Source organism: Saimiri boliviensis, chromosome 4, assembly GCF_048565385.1.
Source record: "Saimiri boliviensis isolate mSaiBol1 chromosome 4, mSaiBol1.pri, whole genome shotgun sequence".
Lineage (NCBI taxonomy): Eukaryota > Metazoa > Chordata > Mammalia > Primates > Cebidae > Saimiri > Saimiri boliviensis.
The window spans coordinates 45,201,520-45,226,031 of NC_133452.1; the positions used below are offsets into that span (position 1 = coordinate 45,201,520).

A 24,512-nucleotide genomic window follows, 5' to 3' on the forward strand; every position below is an offset into this window, starting at 1 on the left:
GAATCCGAAACGTGTAACAGTAAATAAATGTCAGTCCTTGCCTTAGCAAAGTGCATTATACAGCATGTTTTGTTCCCTTTAATAGATATTCGGGTACTGTTTTCGTCTGTTTACTTTGCATGTGGGATATAGTTGAGGATAGAAAAATCACACAGCTCCACCAAATTTCCTTGCTTTTACATTGTCTGCCATTAGCTATGACAATCTGGCACAGAATTAGATGGCATGAACTACCCCAAAATTGTATAGCTAGAGAAGACTGGAAAAGGCCTATCATGGACTGTCTTCAAGATCAATCTTGCAATCCAGAGCACATTATACAGAACTCTACCAGAATGGGACTGAGCCCATCAGAGTTTTAACTCACATTTGTTTTAGGTGGCTAGGTGCCTGACTGTTGCTGATTTCAGTTATGATGGATATAAAGAGAAAAGTTGGAAAATGAATATAGACTGCTCATAAATTAATTTTTCCTTTTTTCTCCTCTCAGAGAGGATGCGTGCATCAAGGATATAAACATTATAAACTGTATTTTCCTCTTCCTACTCAGTAGTCTTTTAAATAATATATTGACTGAATATAAGATTATAGTAAAACATCCATCTTACATGTTTTATAAAACATGTGAGACGTTTTTGAAGGCAAAAACTTGGCTAATTGCATGACTTCAATAATAAATCTGACAAAGAAAAAAAAGGAATACTGTTCCTAAAAACCATCTAAAGTCCAAGATACCTCTAAATCCAAATACACCATTTTGTTTGCACTGTTTACTACTGTAAATAAAGTGATCAATTTGTTTGACGTGACAGAAAACAAAGAGAAGATATTATTTTCATTGCCTTAGAGTTAGGCATTAAGCAGAAAATGTGTGCTTTCATACTAAAGCAATGAGAAGCTTAGAATCAAATAATACAAATTTTAACATACACAAATGCTCATGTTTTGCTTAAAAGTAACATTTACAAATTGTGTTTCCTGATCAGTGTTAGTAAAAATTAAATTGTTTTGTCATTAAAGAATAAAAGAAACTTTCATTTTTAAAAGTTCTCAAACCCTTTTATATTTGACTAATGTTTATTATTCATCCACTCTGTACAGTCTCTCCTTAACTGTAGAAGTGAAGATACTCAAGTCTGCAACTGAGTGCTACAGAGAAGTTCAATTAAATGTATTGCTCACTTTTAGGTGTTGGAAAGCTATCCCAGGAGTTTGCATTAGTCAGGATATAAGTTCTATAATACATAGACCTCAAAATACAAAGTGCCCTAAACTCAATAGAGTTTATTTCTCTTCCATTGGTTCCTAATAAGCAAATGGCTTTCTTCCAAATAAATGGTTCTCAACATTTTGTTTTATCTCAAGACCAGTTTACACTCTTAACAGAGAACTGTAAAAGTTTTGATTTACTTCTGTGATAGTTATGAATATTAATAGATATAAAAATTAAAACAAATTTAAAATATTTACTAATTCCCTTAAAAGTAGTAATAAATCTGCTATGTTAACATAAGTCATGCATTTTTATTAGAGAAAACCACATATTTTCAAACAAAAATTTTAGTGAGAAGAGTGACATTGCTTTACATCTTTATAAACCTCTGTATGTCTAGCTTATCAGAAGACAGTTGGATTTCATATCTGCTTTTTCATGTAATCTTTTGTCATATCTTGCTTTAGTTCTAATATAGACATATTTGCATCCAGTCTTACAGTGAAATATACTAAGCAAAGGGAAGAATAATTTCATAATCCTTTCAGACATTTGTGAATGTTTCAAATAATAGTAGACAGTCTTCTTCAAAGTTACACTTCGATACAAATGGTAGATAGGTTACTTGTAATGTGGAATCTGGGCCATATCAATGAACTTTTCATAGTATTTTACATTAAAATCCACTGGTGTATCTTGCACTTTGAATGAATCTTATATCCTCAGATGATTTCTATGTCACATGTTGGTAATTTGGAAAATATTGGTTTGCTGAGCTATGCAGATCTCCCAAATGTTACCTTATTTCATTATATAATATTGAAAAGTCAGATCTGCTAATATCTCTGATTTTCTTAGTGTCATTATGCAAATACTTTTGACTTCACAGACCCTCCAGAGGGTTTCAGGGATCCCCAAGAGTTTCCAGATGAGACTTAATTGCACTTCTGCTCCATACAATGATCCAGAGATCTTCGTTTCTTCCAGCTCTGGCTTCCCTATCCTCCCTAAGACCTCATCAGGTTGTCTACATCCAGCCAGTTGAAGGAGACAGACCCTGGATGGCACACTTGATTCTTAAAAGTCAATTTCCCAGAAATGACACACATTATGTCTGCTAGTATTCCATTAGTGAGAACTATTTATATGGGCACATCTCAATGTGAAAAAGTAGGATAGGAAATGTAGTTCCTAGGAAACACTGTCTTGCTGCTAAAATGCTCTAACACTGTACTGTATATACACCAAACTACAAGAGAGATTCTTTCAAACTCAGTGTCTTACAATAGCATAGTTCCTTTTTTTTTTTTTTTTTTTTTTTTTTGAGATGGAGTTTCGCTGTTGTTACCCAGGCTGGAGTGCAATGGCACGATCTTGGCTCACTGAAACCTCCACCTCCTGGGTTCAAGCAATTCTCCTGCCTCAGCCTCCTGAGTAGCTGGGACTACAGGCGTGCACCACCACGCCCGGCTAATTTTTGTATTTTTAGTAGAGACGGGGTTTCACCTTGTTGACCAAGATACTCTCGATCTCTTGACCTCGTGATCCACCCGCCTCGGCCTCCCAAAGTGCTGAGATTATAGGCGTGAGCCACCGCGCCCGGCCAGCATAGTTACTTCTTAAGGGAACCTCAAACCTGGATGAACAAAGAGAAGGTAGGCCCTCACAAATGAGATTCAGTTATAATACTGCTGCATTACTGAATAGCTGGGACACAGTGTAGATACAGAAGCTGCCCCTTGCTTCTGTTGATCCTTGTACTAACCATTCAACAATGGAGCACATTTTTCATAAAATTTTATTAGAAGAGTAATAATTGTATATAGTAAAAATATGTAAAAGCAGTTTCAAAGGATGTATAAATGAAAAGTAAAAGTCTCCCTCCCTTCCAGTGTCTGAGCCACTCTTCTTCCCCTTGGTAAATTTGGTTTAAATTCTGGCATTTTCTTCCAGAACTTTTGTTCATTTTCTGAAAACACAAAAACTCAAACTAACAGGGAAATTACTCAGGTAAGGGACAATGGAATTGCACAAGATAATGGGGCTATAAAAATATTTCACAACAGTAAGCCAAGTTCCTTTCAAAATGTCTTTCCTGATGTGCAAATGACATCATAGTTCTACAAGTGAACTCTTGATGGATTTTTCAAAATGATATCAGACATACTTCCTTCTGTAGAGGTGTTTTGTAATTATAGAAATGATAATCAAATACAGTACTGGCTCTGCAGTCACATAAGCTTCCACACTTGCAGGCCTTTTCCAAGCCTCTGTCCCACCTCTTTCCTCCATAGAATTGCTGTGCCATTATTTTTACTGCATATAAAACCTGTAACGGGGCCCATTCAGAAAAAAAAAAAAAAAGTGCTTGAGCTATTGGAAACTAAATCCATAAAGCAGAGAATTCATTACACAAATGATGAAAGAATAAAGAAGCTGAACTTGGGATACTGAGGTAAACCAGAGATTAGTAGCAGTGGAAAGCTTCCTTCCCTGTAGCCTGTGCTCCATCAGAGTGACCTGGCTGCAGATGGGTTGATAAGAAACTTCATACTTCCTGCTGACTGGCCAGGAAGGGCCTCAGGAGCCCTCTCACCTCATGAGGAGGGCCTCTGTTCCCTGCAGCTGTGCCCCTGGTTATAAAGGCTCATCACAGGCCCTTCCTCCCTCCTTTCCCCTCACCTCCCTCCCTCTGTCCCTTCTGTCCTTCCTTCCCTTCCCTTCCTTCCTCCATTTTCCTCCCCTCCCCTCCTTTTCTCCCCTCCTCTCCCCTCCTTCCCTCCCCTCCCCCCTCCACCCCCCTCTCCTCCCCTCCTCTCCTCTTTTCTTTCTTTTCTTTTGACACAAGGTCTCACTCTGTCGTCCAGGCTGGAATGTGGTAGCATAGTCTTGGTTCACTGCAACCTTGAACTCTGGGGCCTGGGCCATCCTCCCACAGCAGCCTCAAAAGCAGTTAGAACCAGGTGTGTACCACTATGTCCAGCTATTAAAAAAAAAAAAAAAAAAAAAAAAAAAAAAAAACATTTTGTAGAGCTGGGGTGTCCCTAGGTTTCTCAGGCTGGACTCCAACTCCTGGATTCAAATGACCCTCCAGTCTTAGCCTCCCAAAGTACTGGGATGAGTGTGAGCCACTGCTCTCAATCCCTTCTTTAATTGAACAGAACTTCAAAACCCGTATCTCTGTAGCACTGCCATGGAAATTGCAGCTGCCTAAACATCCTCTTCCTCACCATCGAGGAGGGTGCCAATGCTGGTGGAGGAAGCGTAATGACAAAATAAAAAATGATTAACCTGAAGGGCCTATCCAGTGTGGTTGGGTACTGCAGGAACGTTCTCCAGGTGGCCTTGGACTGACCCAATTGTCCCCACTTTCTCACTTGTAATTCTTAAGAATAACTGGAATATACTGGCAATGTAACATCCTGAGATAAAGAGAGACTAGCCTGTGCTGGCACAGCAAAGACTCCGCTCCAGTCACTCATAGGAACTGGATTTCCTTCCGTGCTCTACCCAGTGTATCCTGTTGCCCATGGGATATAAAACCCAGGGCAAGCTGCTTTCCAGGGTGCCTTAGTGGTGGTGTAAGTGGAACAAGCACAGATGAGACTCTTCACCCTGGGCAACTTCCCTGAGCCTTGGGAGGTGAAACATCATGAATCCTAGGCTTCTGCTGTCCCTTGATGCCTGTATATAGTAATAAGCTCACTTCATGGAGTATGTGTGAGTGTTCTGTGTCACCAGACTCTGACAAATAGTAAAAGTGCTGTCCAAGATGCACTAGGCTGAAGTGATAATGGGTGCACGGTGAACCTGCTTCACAGGTGCCCCTTCAGTAAGTGTCAAGACTGCTGGATCAAGAAGTCATACGGGGGGCCGGGCGCAGTGGCTCACGTACAATCCTAGCACTTTGGGAGGCCAACTCGGGTGAATCACGAGGTCAAGAGATTGAGACCATCCTGGTCAACAAGGTGAAACCCCGTCTCTGCTAAAAATACAAAAATTAGCTAGGCATGGTGGCTCGCGCCTGGAGTCTCAGCTAATTGGGAGGCTGAGGCAGGAGAGTCGCTTGAACTCAGGAGATGGAGGTTGTTGTGAGCCAAGATTGTGCCATTGCACTGCAGCCTGGGTAGCAAGAGTGAAACTCCATTTAAAAAAAAAAAAAAAAAAAAAAAAAAAAAAAAGAAGAAGTCACATTGACGCCAATAGTGTACAGAGGGACTTGACATTTCACTCAGCTTCTATGCTTCAGGTCATATCCACCCAGCCAGCAGGGTTGGCACTAAGTGGCAGGATTCAAACAAGCTCAACTCTTCTGAGATCTTAAGATTCTGTAGGGTAATGGAGAACTGGATACATAAGAGAAAGGAGCTGGAGTCTCATGTGAAGAGAATATGGATTTCTGGACCTCTCTTATTCCTATCAGGCAATATTGAGGACTCCTAAGGCAAATTAATGGAACCTGATTATGAAGAGGGTCACTATAGTTATATTCTTAAAATGCAAACTATTTTATGTCATTCCACTCTCAAAAATTCTTCCATTTACCTTAATCTTCTCATGTTAAAGTCCAATGGCTGAATTTTCAAAGCTCTCAATAATATATTTGCTGCCTAATCCTCCAGCCTCACCTCTTACATTTCTTTTCATCTTTCTTTTGCTCTGCTGGCCACTGAAATTCTCACCTTTCTACCAGGATTATTTTCTTCTCCCGCAACTTTTTCCCAGCTAACTCTGACTCATCCTCTAGGTACCATTTGAAAGACTGCTTCTTGCAGACTTTTCCCAAACTTCAGTTAAGTCCCAACACTATGTCCATCTGGTACATACTCCATTGTTATACCCATCACACATCATTGTAATTATGCTTTAATTAACTGTCTTCTCTGCTAGGCTTTAAATGACTAGGAAACCTGGGTCTGGCTTGCTTGCTGCCCTGACCCTTGGGCCCACACCATATAATTGATTCTCAAAAAATATTTGTTGAAAGAAAGGAAGGGAGGAAAGAAGGAATAAATAAATGGCAGATTGAAATGAAGAATAATGGTAAATGGTGAGATCTGAAGATTTGTAGAATATTGTTTCAAAGTATACAATGTCAAAGAATGCACTGATATTAAATATCAACCATTTTTAGTGATATTATTATATTTCTTCCATCTAGATAGAATGATATTGAAATCTTTGCTAAAGCAGCATTTTGCTAGTCCCATAGATCAGAAAACTTTTAAAACCCAACATAAGTGTGTGATACAATATAATGCTGTTTACCAAGCATCCATCAACGTTGCTGACTACTGAAGTTCCTTTACCAAGAACATTTTGTTGATCAAGAATTTGATTTGTAGGGAAGTACGGTCAAAATTTAACCAATAGATCAATTTTTTTTAAAGTCTTCTTTTATAAATTAGGACACTTCAGATAAAAGCAAACATCATATATGACATGAACTTTTATGTCATTTTCTCAAGAAAGAATAAAAATGAAAGTCAGATGAATTATATTTAATTAGCAGAGAAATTTATAAAAACATGCTTCTAAAGTGCATCACATTATTCTGTTTTATATTGTGTAGGGAGGATTGAGACTGGATGTGAGAAGATCCTCTAACTGTAGCATAAGCTTAAACAAAGGCACTGATGTAGAAAAGTTTATACTTGTCACATGCTCTCTGATTTAATAAAGAGAGAAAATTTTAACTTCGAAAATATGTATCAAATTTAATTTGCTTTGGGAAAATATATATTGCATACATTCAATGCTAATTCTCCTTGCAGGGGACTTTATTGCAATTGTTTAATGTACTCATGTATTAAACACTATGAGGTTTTTGTTTGCTTAGCATTTCCCAGTCATTTTTTATAAAAACATCTTGCATTATTCAAACTGGAAAATAAATAATAAATTAAAACCAATATATGTTCTTCACCATAAAAATTGTTGATTTCAGTACATGACAAAAATCGCACCAAGTAGCCGTTTTCTAAATCTCATTTAATCACATTTGGATGAAAAGAAATCATTTTGTATGTCTTTGCATATATACGAGTGGCTAAAAGGAAGTGGATATGATATGTGATTTATCAGGGTGGGTTTTACAGTTTTGCATTTGTAATTTTTTCTTTTAAGCAACATTATTTCTCCAATTAGAAATTACTGAAGTTCCAATTTCTTTGCAGCTTTCTCCCACACAAACACTTCAAATCTCAAAACTGTTCATTACTTTTCTGACCTTTCCTGCTACCTGCTATTAGAATTTTCTTTTACATTCTCTATTCATACTCCAGTGTAAACTATGTGCAGGCACCCTTAGAAATTGTCTCTTAGAACTAAGGTCAAAGGCTTAACCTAGATATTATTCTCTTTATAGCATTTAAGGCAGTACTTAAGAGTTTCTGAGCCACTCCATTTTTGATGGAGGTCTGGTGTTTATTCTGACTAGAAATGATTTCTGTGTTTCTTTATTTACTAAAATGTCATCCTTCCCCTTCTTTCTGAGTTCTGTAACCTCTTCCCTTACTGGAGAAAATGATGGTTTCAACAACATTTTCTCATGGGCTGATAGCTATTTTGGCTGAATGGGAGCAACTTTTCTGATTTTTACCTGCTCTACCGTGAGATTTTTTTTGTTTGTTTCATTCCTTATTGTATAAAGTCTGTACTGCTTCCTTTAAGACATTTACTGATACCTATAGACATGAGATCCTTCTGGGTGAACAAAAGGATATCTCAGAGTATAACTGTATCTTTACAGAATGTATTAAAATGTTATTACTTCAATTCATTATCAATTCATTGATTAGTTTATGTGACATATATACAGTGAGTACCTACTGGCATTGTTCTTGATACATATATGGAAGGAAAACATCTGTTTTCACAGGAGAGACAGACATTCCACAGACAAACAAGTGTAAAAAAGTAATGCCAGACTACGATAAGTACCGTGATTAAAAGTGTAGACAGGTAACAGGAGTGAGAGCTGGAGGATGTGTTTTAGGCAGAATAATCTAAGAAGACCTTTTTGAGGAGGTGACCCTAGACCAGGGACCTACCTGAAGATAAGGAGTTGTCTTGTTTTCTCATGTCTCATGTCTAAGGCCATGAGAAGGTCTGAGAGACAAGGCTCTGGGCAGATGGAATAATGCAAAAAAAAAAAAAAAAAAAAGAAATGAGAGGAGGATCTGCTTAGACATTTTGAGGAATAGCAGAACATAGAAGGCCATAGAGGAATCTGCAAGGTATAGCAGGCAGGGAATGCGCTGAGGAGCCAGCAGAAGCCATTTCAGCCTGTGTCTTGCATGCCATTGTGTTAAATGATTTCCTACAGAACTATTAATAGCTTATTATCACTTTAGAACTAATTTTCTGATCTTAAAAGGACCGTAAAATAAACTACTTAAGGATATATTATAACTATTCTCTTACTGTTGGATGGTTACATTGTTATATTTTCCCAATATAAATAATGTTTTAACATCTTTGCACATAACACTTTGTCCTAATTTCTAATTATGTGTAGGACTGGGCACTTTAAAGCTGCATTTGTATTTAAATTATTGATAACATTTAAAAACAAAGAAAAGTTATAACATTATGTGTAAGAAACCAATACAGAAAATCAATACTAAATAAGCTTTCTCGCTAGTCAGTTCTCTGAATCTAATCTGCTTAATTGGTACAAAAGAGCATGATGCTAATGCAGTAAGAGTTACAAGTAAATGACTATGCTGGCTAATATCATTGCTCCTCAACCTAACTAGCTTACATAGTTTCATGGGTCACAGGTAACACCTGGCAACCGTGTTGATGGTGCAGCACATCGGGGTCATCATTACTAGAAAATCAACGCCAAATACATTCTTAGGGTCATTCCATTCATACACACTTTTTCCTTTTTTTCTTTTTCAAAACTCTCTTTACACCTTTTCCTCAAATCGATGACTTTTGATTCATCTTACTGAAGCACATTGAAGCAATTAAAAGAGAGTTTCCTAAATGTCTTACCACCAAATCTACCAGTCTGCCTGCATCTACACACATCACCTCTGCATTTTCTCCTTGTAATAGATTCACTGTCCCTCTTCTTACCTAAGATCAAACCCAGTACTTCAACACTGGTTTCCATCCTCTATAAGTTACTCAAGAATTTTTCTCCCACCTCGTCAGTTTCTCCTTCTCACTAGATTGCTTCCATCAGCATACAAACATCTTCCACTAACTGTACTCAACAAAACCAATGAAAACAAATAAACGAACGTCCCAGGACTCCCTTGTGTCTTTTTTCCTGCAGCCCTATTTCTCAGCATCTTCCTGCAAGATCTCATGAAAAAGCGGGCTTTATTATCCGTCTGCATTTTCTCACCTCATCTCATTTAATAAAACTCTCTTCGCTATTTTTCCACCAAAACCACGCTTAGCAAAGTTGGCAATAACTTTCTCTTTCTCATGTTTAATATTTACTTTTTAATCCTCATCCTTAGCACAATTTATCATCCTTCCATGTAAATGTTTACCAAAACTCTAGAACGCTAGTGCCCTGGCTTCCTTCCTACGTCACAGGGCACTCCTCCTTAGTCTCCTTTTCTGGATCCTCTTCTTCAGATATGAGAAGCTGTAGAGCCCTGGAGCATAATTCTCAGCTCTCTTCCTTTCTCTAAGTGTCTTCCCTAAGAAGCCTCATTCTTTCATGTGCCTTTAATCGACATTTACATACTAGTGACCAAAACTCAGGTCTATCGTTCAAAAAGCATCTGAATTAAAGACTGAGACATCCTATACCCTACTTGACAATACTGCTTGAGATGTCTAATGGGCAACCAAGACTTGATGATGACAAAATAGAGCCACAGATTTGCACACATACTACTTTCATTCCCAAACCTGTTTTCTGTCTTTCTCATGTCAATAAATCTAAACACCAAATTCTAATGCTTCAGACTACAAACCTAGAAGTCAAACCTGATCACTCCTTCCCTACACCCTGCATCCAGTACATTAGCAAATTTTGTAGCACTAACTTCATATGATGTCAAGAATGTAAGTAGACGTAATCTTACATGACATTAGGAAACATACTTTTCACTGCCTCTATGGCTGCTTTCTCAAAGCCAAAAACATCTCTAACTTACACTAATGCAAAAATACCCAAACTGATTTTCCTCTTGCAACTCTTGCTTCTTCCAGAGTTATTTTCACAAGTCATAGTGATATTTATAAATATAATTTGAATCATATCATTCTTATCCTTTTCAGCGTTTCCTTACACATACAACAACATCCGACCTCCATGTTTTTAGAAAGCTGAGGAAAATTAGTAGTCATTTTACATTGCTTAAGTTCGATCAAATGTGAAGACCAACCTGGAATGTTTAAAAAAAATTTAAGAAGCATCTATTATTCTATTCTTTTTTTTTTTAGTAAAGCATATTAGAAAGGTTAGAAGTGTTTTTAATAATCACAAGAATTGGGATCATGATGAAAAGAATATTTGCCAGTGATTTAGATGTATCTAATTTTTGTAAATAAGAAGATACTTGGAATATATAGGAAAATTGAATATAAAGTCACTACATAGGGTAATTTGTTTTTATTTGGGGTAAAATAGTCTTTAATATTTTTCAAAATGTATGCTTCCTAAAGAGAACATGTCAGTGTGAGGTAAACTTGAGTATCCTTTCTCTTAAGGCAGTTTATCAATTAAGACAAACATAAAAATCCTGAGAAGAGCAATTCTAGTGAATTTCAAAGGCTGGCTTTCCTCTCTCTGGGAAGGGCATCCTGCTCAAGTGAGTGGACAGCTTCAGGAAAAATAAACACAGATGGAATAGACCCTGAAGATCTGACCAGTGATAGATGTCATACACAGACAGCCTGCACATCCCACTCAAAATATTGTCTTTTCATGTTATATTTTTACTTTTAACACACCCTGGGAGAATGTAACTTGAAATCTGGCCAAAAATATGGTCAAATATTTAGATTATAAAATATTCTGTAATAATATAAAACTGAAACCGTATTTCTTTCATTAATCATACTTTGTACAATCATGTATGTTACTTTGTCATGAGAGCTTTTTGTAGTACCAATAAATTTATCATTAAAACCAGCCCAGTTTCTTCTAATTTCTAAATATGCAATTGTTTTACTCTGTTCCTTTCTCATCTTCATGTCTTTATGTTTAGGATTTCCATGGCTGTCAGAGAAAATACTAGGGTTTGTGTTCATTTGCATGTTAGCTTGACTGTTTGATGTTTTCCAAATGGGATCATGTGTGCCCTGGTAGAGAGACTCTGATCTTATGCAATACTCAAGAGAATGGAATCATTCAGAAAATAAAACATTTACAACCTGGGCAGTGACATAAACCTGGAAAATGTTATTTTCATCTTCATAAAATTGTAACACAGCAACAACTTATACTCTTAAAAAAATAGAATTAATAAACAATGTAATTAGTCACAGACTAAGAATGCTCATCTTTCTACAGTTAGAAGTTTGTAGTGAAACACACTTGTCTCATTATCTCATAAGTAATTAATACTTTATGTCTTCTTGCACTGAACATTTCATATCTATTACTGCTGTTAGATAATATTCTGTTAACTTTGTTTTCAAAACTATGCTTCTAGCTTTATATTTACTGAGTTATAGCTTAAAGAGAAAATAATATTCAGCAGTACTAATTATTTAGCAATATTAAACTCAGCTATCTTTGTGTGTGTGTTTTTCCCCCATTGAGAAAAAAAACGAGAAACAGATAAGAAGAATGGAACTCATTATACAGCACACTATGATGCCACAGTTAAGACACTGTATAAATGCATTAGAAAGTAAGTAGTGGGGGTCTGGGTGTAAAAACTTCTTAATGGATTAATTGTACTTATAAAATCAGAGTGCAAAATCTTGAGTCTATTCATTCTATAGGCTTTCTGGTGAATCGAGGGGGCTGGGTGTACCTTCAGGAGGGTCACAGCCTTTGTGAGTGCTGGTATAGCTACAGATATCTTGCCTTTGCGAGTGCCTGTATAGCTATAGATCTCTTCAGAAGCAGTTGCAAAGTGTGCCAGCTTGTGTGCTATTGGTTCGCCTCTCAGGACTAATTGAGAGCACCAAACTCATTCTCACTTACAACTCAAATAAAAGATTTGAGGACCTATCACTAGAGATTGTTCTGTCAGAGTGGAAAAGAAACAGTGTCCCTGTGGTATCAATATTGCTATTTTGCTACAAAATGTCTAGTTTTCACACATAAGAAAGATGACATTTTTTGACGTAGCTCCTAATTACTTCAGTTTTATATATTATATTACCACTGAGTCTGAAAACCCTGGAGTCCTACAATTACCATTAGACTCATTCCTCTAGCAGGTTGCATGTGCTAATGAAGGAAAAACTAATTATATTCTATAAACGACAGTTTATTAGTGAGTCATATTCTTTTTACCCTTCTTAGATGCTTTTCTGATTGCATCAGGCTGTATACACATTTTGCTTTATTAAAAATAAAAATATAACCTAAAAAGAGGAGGAAGAGAAGTAACATTCTAAGTGCTACATTGAGACTTAAATATTTCAAAATCTTCATGCAAATCTCAATCAAGAAGAGAGTTAAATAGCCTCATTTTCTTTGCACTGTTTTGCATCCCATAGCATGGTATTTACTAAACATTGCTCCCTGGTTACCCACAGTACACTGAACTACTAAACCAAAAGTTCACTTGCATTTTAAATGTAAATTTTAAGTACAAAACAGAATAAAATAGGTTTGTCACCATATGAAAAGCATGAAAAAATAGATACTTATTTTCTCTTTCTTTGCCAAATAACCCTGGATGCTAGAAACAAGACAAAGATAATTTATTTTGCTATTTAATATCCCTTGAGTTGTATTTTTATATAATTTGCCCCCATTTTATCAAAGCATCAATTGTCTCTGAGTGAATCCACAGGCAAAAAACAAATTGACATTCTGCCCTTTAACGCAAATTTGCCAAATGCCAATCTTAATATAGTTTCCGAATGAGTCCCAAGGGTCATGTCTGGGTGATGGCTTACAGTAAAGGGGGTGATTTTGACACAGTCATCACAGAACTTATCAAAGACCAAAAGCACACTTGGGGCTGTCATGGACTATGAGGAATTGAACATACTTCTCAGGCAAATTTTGAAATTATTTCAGGATCTAAGGTATGGGTGTCCAATCTTTTGGCTTCCCTGGGCCACACTGGAAGAAAAAGAATTGTCTTGGGGATCACATAAAATATACAAACACTAGCTATAGCTGATGAACTAAAAAACATAAATCACACTCAAAAACATGTGTGTTGGGGCCCTACTCAAAGCTCTCCTGGGCTGTGGATTGGAGAAGCTTGATCTAAGGGGCCACATCATAGGAAATAATTCTAACATGGACCAATTATTTCAAAGTTATCAGAAAATTACAGTTGTTTCCATTTGTTTAAATTCAAATATTTCTAAATTTCAAGCCATGGAACTCTTAATGCAAATGTATTTTTGTGATTTTACATGGCTCGATAAATAATAAACCTATACAAGCATAGCTTTTAAAATTTGGGCATAGAATAAAAATTACTATCTGAGAATAATTTCCATAGAGTAGGGTTTAGAGACAAACAAGGATGGTAATTGCTTAGACCATGTTCAGATTTGCTCTTTTTATTTCCAGCAGGATACTATCTTGGAATGTTATTATTGGTGCTTTTAATTTTTATACTTAGGTTTTGCAAACTTTCTCTTCTGAGTTAGTGATATCCTCATTGCTTCAAAGGGAATTAGCATTGTTTTCATAGGAATGCAAAAGGAAAGAAATGGTTGTTGCTTGATTTTTATTTATTTTATTTTTCAAAAGAGCCTCTCAAAGTCCACATAGAAATAAGAGCTTTGAAACCAAAGCTTTTGATTTGTGAGAGAACAAAAGGTTGCTGAGAAAGAAATGTTGGGTAAGGAAAACTGCACACGGTTTATTTTTTGATAACAGATTGAAAAGAGAATGGATAAAACCAAAAAAGTCCATTTTCAGAGGACAGAGTAGGAAGTTGCAGTAATTGGGTAAGGTATGCCTTTGAATGAGTAACAGATCATCTTATTAAGATGGCTGAGTTTCAAACAACTCTAGTTGCCTGTTCCCATTGTTCTCTGGGAGGACCTTGTACTAACATAATACATGCATGGTACCTATGAATTACCCAGCAGAAATAATGCTTGCCCATATTCCAAAACTTTGCTGATGCGCAGGGGTACTTTTCTGTTTGGAAGGCCCCTCTTTCAACGCCCATGAGATTTTTTTAAGGCCCACAAAAGAGAAAATGGGGTTCTTGACATCTACTGGGGAATGTGAAAGAGGATTTAGGAATAACGAAAGATGCCAAAGTAAGGTAGTATAAATTAACGCAGTTCATTCACTAGAGTCATACAAACTGTACATGCCATCTAGATCTTGTGGAGGGAAAGAATGCAACTCAGTTATGAGAGAAAACAGCAGAAATATGAAATGGTTTACATTGTTTTGACCACAAGAGTAAGGAAAGCCAACATTTGTGTGGAAATATGTAAGCACAGTTGTAGTTTTCAACCAAAGAATACCCTGAAAATTGAACTCTTCAGCTTCTGAAAATTTAATTATAATGAAAATAAAAGAAAAATTAGAGGCATGTCTCAAAATGTTTTGGATTCAGTTCTACCTTGGAAAAAGACTTAGGGACATTTCTAAAAGAATTTTACCACACAAAACAGCATAATATAACTTAGCAATTGAAGGATTTAAGCATAAATTCTCCGTAGGGCTCTAGGTAATCTACTTGGTTACTTCACTTGGTATCTTGGGTGGTTTCAGCAGGAAGTGATACATCAGCTCATGAATTTGTTTATGTACAATTATTAAGATGCACCCTAGGATCCCTGCTTCAAAAGATGGCTAGAAATCAAGAACTCACCTTGTGCCCTATGTAGAAGTTCTCAGTAATTAATCCTTATAACTCACAGTATGTTTGACAGCCAAACAGGAATGTCATCACATAGCAGTTACGGATGAAATAACTTAGGCCTTACTCTAAGGGAATCAGACTCTATAATTAAAAAGATGTCAAGATGATTCATAGAATGGTTAGTTTTCAAGAGTTCTGACTTGAGGTGGCCTAATGCTGGGATTACTTTCCTTGTGTTTGCTGGAATAGAGTGCTGGAGTAAGTCTGTGCTTGCTGGAATAGCAAGATCTGTGCTTGCTGGAACAGAGTGCTGGAACAGATCTGAGAGATGTAGACCGCATTGTCCACGCAATAGTGGAGTAGAAGAAAAATTCCCCACCAGCTGTATTTGTAGATACAAACAGTTACTGAAATCCCCTCTATTACCTTTTGATTTCATTCCAGTGAGCATTGTCATATACCTGACATTCTCCTTGATCCTGGGGATGAATAAAACATGATTCCAACATTGAAGAAGGGATGGTTAAGGAAACATATAATTAGAATATATTGATAAGAACAACTTGTTGCATTTGTTTTATGATGTATCAACTGGGCTTATTTATAAACATCTAAAATGGTCTTAACTGATTATATCATTTCTCACTACTGTGTGGTAGCTCAGGTACATTCTCCTGAATAATGATGATGATGTATCGCCTTTGAGCAAATGTAAGTTTAGCAGGAGAAACAGAAATGTAAATATGTATTACAATGCAATGTGGCAAATAATATCATAATTATTTATAAATTTATGGGGAGTTATTCTTATGCTTTTTTTTTTTTTTTTTCAGACAGGGTCTCACTCTGTCACCCAGGCTGGAGTGCTGTGACATGATCTAGGCTTACTTCCACCTCCACCTCCTGGATTTAAGCAATCCTCCCACCTCAGTCTCCTGAGTAGCTGGAACTACAGGTGTGAACCCCCATACCTGGTTAATTTTTTGTATTTTTGGTAGAGATGGGGTTTTTGCTATGTCGCCAAGGCTGGTCTCTAACTCAGGTGATCCACCTCCCTTGGCCTCCCAAAGTTCCGGGATTACAGGCATGTGCCACCATGCCTGGCCTATTATTACATTTCAATTCAGTAATCTGTCATTTGATAATCACACAACTAAGTAAGGCAAAACATGGCCTCAAAAGATGAGATGGAAGCATTTCTGTTTTATTCTTTGAATTTGTGTATACTGGCATTACAACATTACTAAATATTTTTAAGAATTTTTCAGTAAAGTCATGTAAACATGAAGCGTTTTTTTTTTTTTTTCTGTCAAAAGGTTTTAATTAATGATTCAATGTATTTAATGGATAAAAAGGTATTCAGATTTTTAATTTATTTCAACTTGTGATCTCCAATTTGTCTATTTAAGCCCAATTGTCAAATATATTGGCTTAAACTTGTTTATAATGTACTTTCTAATTATCGATAGTTATTTGTGATATTAGCAAAATGTGATTTTACTCATTTTTTCCTTGAATCATTATTGACAGGAATCTCCTCAATTTTATAAACAGTAAAAGAACAACTTGACTTGTTTTTTTCTCCATTTGTATATGTATTGAATTCTATTGTCCTTGTATTAAAATCTTTCATTTTAAAGGGGTTCCATTTGCTGTTCTTTCACTAGCTTCTGGCTATGGAAGTTTAGAGTATTGAGTTTTGAGCATTTATCCTTTTAATATCTCCCTTTAAAGTTGTATTTTTTATTCTATTCATTTCTGTAATTTCATACCACCAAGTTTTTTTAGCAATAAATTCATTTTTATTGAGTTCAAAATACGTTCTAAACTCCATTCCAACCCATTGGGTCCATAGGTTTAGAAACATATTGCTTAATTTCCACACAGTTACCTATTACTTCTTTTCTTTTCTTTCTCTTTTTTTCTTTCTCTCTTTTTTCCTTTTTGACAGAGTCTTGCTCTATCGATCAGACTGGAGTGCAATGGCATGATCTTGGCTCACTCCAACCTCCACCTCCAGGGTTCAAGCGACTTTCCCACCTCAGCCTCCCTAGTAGGTGGGATTACAGGCGTGCGTGAAGTCCACGTAAAATTTTCATTTTAGTAGAGATGGAGTTTAACTATCTTACCCAGGGTGGTTTAACCTGGTTTTAACTCTTGAGCTCAGACAGTACACCTGCCTCAGCCTCCCAAAGTGCTGGGATTACAGGTGTGAGCCACTGTGCCCAGTCCAATCGCAGATTTTCTAGCTTAATTCTTTAGTTGTCTGAAAATACTTGCTGAATAATTGCAAATCATTCTATATTTTGATTATTCTACATTTTGAATCATTGTATGATTGAATATTCTACAGGCCTTTGAAGACCCTTTTGTTTGGTGGAGTGTCTTATATATGTCAATTATCTCAAGATATTTTTATCTGTTTTATATAGACATTCTATATCCTTATTGAATTTACATCTGATTGATATGTCCAGAGAGAAATGTAAAGGTTTTCCACTGTGATTATGGATATGGCTATTTCTCCTTCTAATTCTATTAATTTTAACTTTATATATTTTGAAGCTGTATTATTTTATTCAGGTAATACTGATTTGCAATACCTTCATGTGAATTTGCCTCTTTAGCATTACGACATTTCCCCTTTTATCTTTAGTAATGTTTCTTGCCCTAAACATTTTATAATTTTATATTAAAATTATATCACAAATCTACAGAAATTACATTTGTGTTTATAGGAACAGATTTTTACTTTTTCTTAACTTATAATTTAAATCCTATTTAAGGCATATCTCTTATAGACAACTTACATTTGGGTTTGTGTTCTTTATCCAGACCAACAGTCTTAGCCTTTTAATTGGAATATTTAGTATATTTACATTTAACATATTTGTTGATATATTTAAGATTATAGCACTCATCTTGATATTTTTTTTCTTATTGACCTTCTCTGTTGTTGTTAGCATTTCTTCTTTCTTAGCATTGCTTAGGCTAATCAATTATTTTCATTATTTAATTTTTCACCTATACTTAGTTTTTAGGAGTTATACTTTCTTTTAGTAGTTACTCTAGAAATTACTAGTCCTGAACTATTATAATCTAACATAAATATTACCATTAACATTTCCACAATAATGCTCGAAACTTGGAATATTAGCTCCTTTCTACCTTTCATATTATTGTTGTCATGCATTTTACTTTACAAATATTTAAATCCCCAAATATTTTATTGCTGTTGTTTTGTGCTTAACAATACAACTTATGTTATTCTATTACCGTCTTTCCTTCCTAAAATTCCATTTTTTTCTCTCTGGGATGTTTTTTCTCATTTTGCCTGAAGAACAACCTTTAGTATTTCCTTTATTTCAAGTTTGCTAGTAATTATTTATCTTAGGTGTTGTTGTTGAAAATGCTTTTATTTCACCTTAATTGTTAAAGAATATTTTTGCAGGATATAGAATTCTAGGCTGGTATATTAAAGCACTTTAAACATGTCATTCAACTGCCTTCCTGTTGAAAGGTCCACTGTCAATCTTTTTGCTGTTCCTTTGGATCTTTTATCTTTGGTGTATTTTATAATATTCTCTTTGATTTAGATTTTTAACATTTCTACTCATCAATATCTAAATGTGGTTTTTCTTAATTACACTTGAAATATGAAAGTATTCTTAAATCTGTGTTAATGTTACCAATTAATTTTGGAAAATTCTCTGTCTTCTGCACTTCAGATATGGCTTCTATCCAATTCTGTTTTCTTTTTTTCTCTTAGTAATATATTAGTGTCTATATTGAACCCATATGTTTTTGATATTCTTTTCTCTCTCTCTCTCTCACTCTCTCTCTCTCTCTCTGTATCTTTGGTGTTTTTAACCTTTCATTGTGCTTTAGTTTGGGAAAATGTTAATCAATTATTTCTTAAGTTCACTAATCCTCTCTTCTATTCTTTTAAATCTACTATTAAAACTACTTTTAATGATTTCTTACTTCTAGATATTATATTTTCAAGTCTTAGAGTTTCCATGTGATTCTTTATATAAATTCCAACTCTCTTGGGGGTAAATTCTTCCTCTTTCAATGTTTTATCTTGGGGTTTTCCCATTTTATAAAAAAATATATCATGTGTATATGTTTTTAAAAATGTTTATCAGGGAATTAAAACATCTGAATCATCTGTTGGCCCATTTCAATTGTGTATCTTCTTCTCTTTCAATCATTACATTCTTGCTTTTAGCATCTGTAATAATTTTCCATTGCCTGATGTCATGCACATAAATAAATTATAAATGTCTAATAGAATGCTGTCTTCATCCTAAGATGTTTCTCTTTTCTCTCAACTAGAAAGATAAAGGGATTAGTTATCAGCTTATTTTAATTAAGAATTGTGCTGAGTTGAGTCTGGATTTAGTTCTGGTAATCTTCAGTCTGCATTTGGTTTGACCCTGGCTTGTTCTTCAAGTCTTTTCACCTGAAAGTCTAGTTTATTCTATAGAATCCTCCTGTGTCTTCAAACTCATTTGGCATGACTGCCCAAAAACTTTCATTATACATTTACAGAGTTTTTCCATTTATATTTGTAGCCTTGTACAGAATTCGTCAAATGCCTTAACAGAAAATTTGCCTTTGTGCTTGAGGTCATCTCCCTCAAAGCTATGCTGATTCATACATTTGCCAAAAATAGCATTCAACAGGGTTTAAAGCCTGAATTCTTAGCCTCCAGCCAAACCAGAATCAACAAGTGCATCCAGAGTAAAGCATGTTTACAAAGTCAGCTAATCTTTTTGGAATATTCACCTTTTTTGAGTAGTCATTATCTTAACAGATATCTGTTATTTTCACCTTGTTGGTATCTGAAGTTTATAATATACATACACACACAAGTACTAGATACATTAGGTACATTATGTTAATATGTATTTCTTGCTTTACCTCATGGTCAGTTTATAAGGATTTTGGTAGTCCACATAAAAAATTATGGGCGAGAGTGGTGGCTCACGCCTGTAATCCCAGCACTTCTGGAGGCCAAGGTGGGCTGATCACTTGTAGTCAGGAGTTCAAGACCAGCCTGGCCAACATGGCGAAACCCAATCTCTACTACAAATACAAAAATTAGGCTGGTGTGATGGTGCCCACCACTACTCAGGAGGCTGAGGCAAGAGAATCGCTTGCACCCAGGGGGCTGAGGCTACAGTGGGCTGAGATTGAGGCACTGCACTACAATCTGGGCAACAGAGTCAGACTGTATCTCAAAAAAATAATTAAAAAATTATTTTTCCTCTTTGTTTCATTTTCTTCAAAATAATTTTTTCCCTTTTTTCTTCTCTTAGTAGAAAGTACATAAAAGAAGCTGGATTCTTTGGGGATGATGATAAATCCCTTTGGACGTTTTGAATTTAAGGTGGCAATAGAATTGACATGACACCAGCAGGAAGTTGGAGATGTGACACGTTAACTTAGCAACAAGGTCAAGACTGAAGATATAAATCTGGTAGACATATGTGTAAAGATGATAGCTGATGTCGGTGAATGGCATTTTCAAGTAAAAGAATGGAGACAGAGAATAAGAAAGGTTCATGGACTTTTTTCCTCACTTTAGGGGCATTAAAAGGAAGTAGAAAACAAAACAAAGAAAAATGAATTTAAGAAATTAGGAAATAATCAGTTTAATTCAATGAATTATTAAGGATAATAAGAGAAGGGAGATTGCGATTAGCCAAATTCCAGCTGGTTGGTTCATTTTAAGATTTGGAAAAGTTATATTACATTTAATTATTAATAACAGGTTGAATATCTCATCCTGCATCATAAGGTAAAATCTGCTTTGATAGGAAATAAAAAATTTTCTAATTAGTTTAGTAATAGCTAATTGACATTTTCTCATATATATAAATTTTACAGGAAGAAAATAAAAATTTAAAAATGAACCCATTATATTGTCATATTTGTTAAATTTTGTCTTAAATCAATTATTATAGGTATTCTTTATTTAATAGTAATTGCTCAGATATTTTTAATCTCATGAAGAAAAGTAAAGAAGAAGAGTTATTTTTCTCAAATTAAAAAAGATTACAGTATATCTCTCTCCATAACATCTTTTTATATATGAGGTCAGAAAAGCAAATTTTGATAAAAGCATTGATTTTATTGAGCAAATGAATCCAACATCTGATACCTTTCTACATGAATTATTCATTTTGTAACACAAGAAATAAAACCGAGATTGTTGGAACAGCACATTATTCCATTGCACTTGCATCTGGTTTTAAAGATTTGTTCCCCATAGCCTACGGTATATGATAGCTTTTATCTCCTTCCTGTCCCTTATGTTCACAACAGTGCAATTTTATTCCCTAAAGCCTAAATAAGCCACATTGTTACGTGACTTTTTTATATAACAATTTTTTAAATTGACAAGTTATATCCAGATTTCTGAAGCAACTGTCAAAATTATTAAAATATGACAGTTTTCTAGGAGTTTCTTCCAAATGTGTTCATTCTGAAACATACATTAGGTGTAAATTTCTGTTAATATAATTAAATCTGAAAGAGATGGACCTGCATAGCTAGTCTCAAAGGGTTAAATAAAGACAAATAGGGTGGTTTTAAGTGTATCATAATCCCTTAATTTATCCTTCATGTTCTGTAAGTTTATTGTTTTATTTCTAAAGATAGGCACATCATTCACTAATGGTGACCCATACATTATGAAAGTAGAAACAGATCTGAAAATAGTAATATGAAGAAAAGTGTAAGTTATAATTTCAGCCTGAGTAATTTATAATTATATCACATTCAATAAAATACAGGTTGTTATGGACAATCAGAAGACCACTACGTTTGTTTTCTTCCTTTGTATTACTATTCAATAAATAATTTAATAAATTTTGTTTTCCCAGGTGGTGAAATGAATAGATTAATAACCACATTATATATTTTCCTTTTTACTGCTATATACTTTCAACTTGAAAATTACTTCAGAACAAATAGCATATCTCTCCCGTGTTGAAAATAACTTAACTCAGATGATGGCTGAGATTACTTATTTCTTTCTATTTGATATATGATCAAGAGAACCACAATTGCCAAGAATAATACAACAGAATAATAAGACTATATGAGGAATTGTCAAAACTATTAATTCAACAGTCCAAGTCACATTTAATGCTCGAAGGCAATTTCAAAGGAAGTTAGCAGTTACTTCAGGTTACAGACTAATTTTATCTCAGCTTCCTTAGCAGGACATCTATGAAAATACCAACTCAGGAAGTTACACACTGTTGAATACTTTAGGATATTCAGTTTCAACACTAATATCTAATACGTTGCATAAGCAGAAATAATTATATGAAATGTGTATGTTTATTTGCTGCTATCATATTATGCATCATTTTATATTACATTTCCATTATTTTGTTAATTTAACTATGATATAACACTTGAAAGTTTCTCTGGTTATTTTTATTTTTCCTTAGATTTTATGGATACTGTAATTAAAATATGTTAATTGAAATTTTAATACTAATATTGGATTTTCATAGAATTTTCAGTGAAGAAAATATACTAACTATATCCCTATGTGTACCTATATTAACTATACCCCTAATAAGTTAGTCCTGTGTATCATATTATAGAAATTAAGTCATTTCAATATGAATGTACACAATGAGTTGGTTGATTGGTATAATTTTGGTTTCACTCATAAGCAGATGGCAGATAGTTCATTAGAAAAAGTGGAGAAGACAGCACACTGTTCTAAACTCTAATCAGGTAACAAAAATTTACCTTAATGTTTTATCACTTTTTATTACCGCTTACCAATATCTATGATGAAGCCATCACCTATTTCCAAACATTTCATGGAAATAAATACACCTCTTTCACATATATAAAGCCCACAGAATTTCAACCCTGATTCTATTTCACATATTTCTTCCTCTGCCTCAAACTAACTGATCCATTAATAGGGTAGATATATTCAAATTATATTTTTGTGTGTGGATTGAGAAAAACAATGGTTACATTTTTTAAGTATTAACAGAAGTTTCATGTGTACCATTTTTGAGTTTCTATCTATCTGCACATTTTTCCATTACCGTTACTTCCTCTGGCACTGTACTACTTGAAGAATGTGAGGCAGTTGCAACAACTAAAGAATTAAATGGTATAAATACAACTTTTTCAAACCCTTTGAACAGGAAAGAGAGGAAAAACCCAGCACAGATAACAATATAACTTTGCCCTTTATGGGTTTCCTTTAGATTATTGGTTAAAAAGGAAATTATTAAATTTTCATGTGCTCTGCAGAGCCTAGTCTTGGTTTATAAGATGAGAAGAAAATAAAATATTATTAACTGTTTCATTGCCAAGGGATAGTCATTATCTGCCTGTGTACATTGGAAGAATTCTTAGTGCCCTCGCTGTAGTTTCAATACCTACGTCCAAGGTCATGAAATCACCAGCTTTATTCTGTGCATGCAGTCATCATGTGGAGCAGTGAGCACAATTACAGAACATTTGTGCAGCCAGCTTTGTTCAAATCTCTTTCTCTCTTTTCTTAATATTAAACAAATTCTCTGATCTGCTGGATCATTTTACTCAGCCAGCATGTCTGAACACCTGCCTTACAATTTTTAAGGTGATTATTTAAAATTGAAAATATCATTAAAAGTCGTTCTGCTGTGGAATTTCTTTGAAGAAAGTGGATTATAGAGTAGCAGAGATGTATAAATTGGGCAAGGAATTCAAGTCCTTGGGAAAGTGTGTCTGCTTTTTTTACACTGAGGCGAATGCAAGTTTTAAGCAGCAATCCTGTCTGGGTCCCTCCTAGTGCCACGAAACAATTTATTTTCATTGGTCACAGCACCTTCCTGAAAAGACTGTTTGCTAACCAGAGTGTGGGGAATGATTCCCTGTAAAAAAAAAAAAGCAGAAATGGCATCCTATAGGGAGATTCTGCCAGCCACAGTGAGGACTTGTCCACATTCTGATCACAAAATTACACACTCAAGACGCTTTGGTTCTCTCTCATATCGTAATGTCCTCCTCTTATTTTGTCCTTCATCTTTTGTCATTGAATGAAAACAAACCTAGATGATTTTCACTTGATATAAAGCCATATATCACAGTTAAATATTAAACAAATATCACACGCTGAGTGCTTTGTGAAACTCCTGCAAGTAATATCATAAATGTGTATTACCATTTTCTTCTCTCTCCACCCCAAATATATAGCTTGGTAAGGCAAAGGTAATTCCTAAGGAATTTTCTTTTAAATATTTTCATTTTAGCTCTTTTGGTCTTTTAAGGCATGTGAGTATCCCTGGGTTTTGAAAATATCAATGTCTTTGCAGGGGCCT

At 35.0% G+C, this 24,512-nt stretch overlaps 1 protein-coding gene across 3 annotated transcripts in view; it reads right to left on the minus strand.

Moving 5' to 3' along the window:
• Nucleotides 1–24,512, minus strand: part of NKAIN2 (sodium/potassium transporting ATPase interacting 2) — a 1,036,037-nt gene that overhangs the window by 456,556 nt on the left and 554,969 nt on the right. The gene's annotated exons all lie outside the window — the stretch shown is intronic.